This window comes from Quercus suber, unplaced genomic scaffold (genome assembly GCF_002906115.3).
Source record: "Quercus suber isolate HL8 unplaced genomic scaffold, Cork oak 2.0 scaffold_85, whole genome shotgun sequence".
NCBI classification, from domain to species: domain Eukaryota; kingdom Viridiplantae; phylum Streptophyta; class Magnoliopsida; order Fagales; family Fagaceae; genus Quercus; species Quercus suber.
In genome coordinates, this window is record NW_027069550.1 from 1297038 (window position 1) to 1298994 (window position 1957).

Here is a 1957-nt window from a genome sequence, read left to right on the forward strand (position 1 = left end):
GCTTCATTTCTCAATATTTTATCTGAATATCTAAAGATTTAGATAGAGATAAAATATTGAACAGAATAAGGCTTTTTAATCAGAAAAAATTGAAGATAAATACAAGAGGATTTGTGGGATATAGTAATTTTTTTTTAGAGAGTTTTAACTTATAACCGCTACTTTTGGTAATAGTTTTTTACCATCAGACTAAAACACCAATAAATTTTTGTTACATCTAACGTGTGTTTCCTTTTCTTTGTTTTAATTAATTAATTTTTTTTTTTTTTTACATCTCCAACTCCAAGTGTCTGCTAACCCACCAAAATGAGCTTTAAACCCCTTGAATATTTTTTTAAAAAGAGGCTGAAATCTAGAACTTCAAAAAAAAAAAAAATATATATATATATATATATACACACTATTCATGCTTCATAATTCACAGCTATAAAACACGAGTCATGATTATAATTGCTAAACACTCAAAAAAAAAATAAAAAAACTTTATAGCAAAAACACTATATTGGACTTGATGTAAAAACACAGCACTAAAGTTATAGTACATATGAAGTGTCTATGTCGAGATGACGCAAATGACATGGTGCCTAAGGCCGACATGAATAGAATCGAGTACATACAAATGACAAACCTTGTGGTCTATAAATAGACCACAAGGTTTGATTTCTTTGACATTTTTTAGACCGCAGAGAGAGATCTTTTGAGTAATGTCTTGAAATGATAGTAAAAGGTAGAGAGATCTATGAAGACGTGCTTGCTTCAACAACAGTGAAAGGCATTGCTAAATATATTACTAAATGATTAAATCAAAGCACTGTATAGAGCTAGGGACCTATAACTTTTGAGGCGTGCATGAATCGCGTCAAGTTGTGTTTGTGTTTGGGATATTTTTCAATCCAACACAATCTCGTCGATTTGAGAGATCTTCAACCTAACATAACATATGATAGCTCTAAAAACCAACCCAGCCTGATATGTTGGTGTCAGGTTGTGTTGGGCGGCCTTGAGTTAAGACCATTTGTTTAGCGTAATAAAAAATTTGAGTTTTCATTCATGTATCTAAGGATTTGTTTAAATGCCACTTGTTTTACTGAAAATTAAAAATTTATCGCTGAAAACATTGTAGCAAAATAAGGAAAAAAAATGCAAAATATTGTTGCTGAAAACTTATTGTATTTTTCACTTCATGGCTGGTCTATGAATAGTGCCTCTCCCAAACGCAAAACGCGCAAAACATACAAACATCCTCTCCCAAACGCACACTAAGCTCATTTTTTTTTTATAAATGATTTCAATTTACACAATTAAATCTAATATTTTAATTTTTTATCGAAACTATTTCTTAAAATACCAAACGATATCAAAGTAACAACTTTAAACAAAAGTATCAAAATCCAAAATAAATCAACTAACAAATCTAAGATACCTATATTCTTAAAATTATTCAAATTGTGGGTTAGATTGGAATACATAAGTTGAAAATTGTGCCAATTTGAACCCAATCCAAACTTCACAAAAAACATGTACGACCTATCAATCCACAAAAAGTCAAAAACCAACCCAAGACATTAAGTTAATTAAGTTGGGCCAGATTCTTTGGGTTGATAGGTTGAATACACACTCCTAATAGACACAAGTCATGCCTCAAAGCTCAGTTGCTGAGATACATATAGTGCGGCAAATGTGATCGACCTAACATATATGTCAGATTTTTATTTTTCACGGTATCAAAGTAAAGTATATATGTTAATGTCACTGTCCACACCAACATGAAAAAACCCAGCGGCATTTTTGTGTCCACCTTAGTAGCTAGTGATGAGGATTCGCATAACATCAATGGCTTTGAGCATTTTCATGACGGAAGCACCCACGTTGGGCTTACCATCTTTTTGTATATGTTTTAATATATAAATGTAGTTGATGTAGTTAGTGACCTTAACTGGTGTTTTAATCAAGTGAG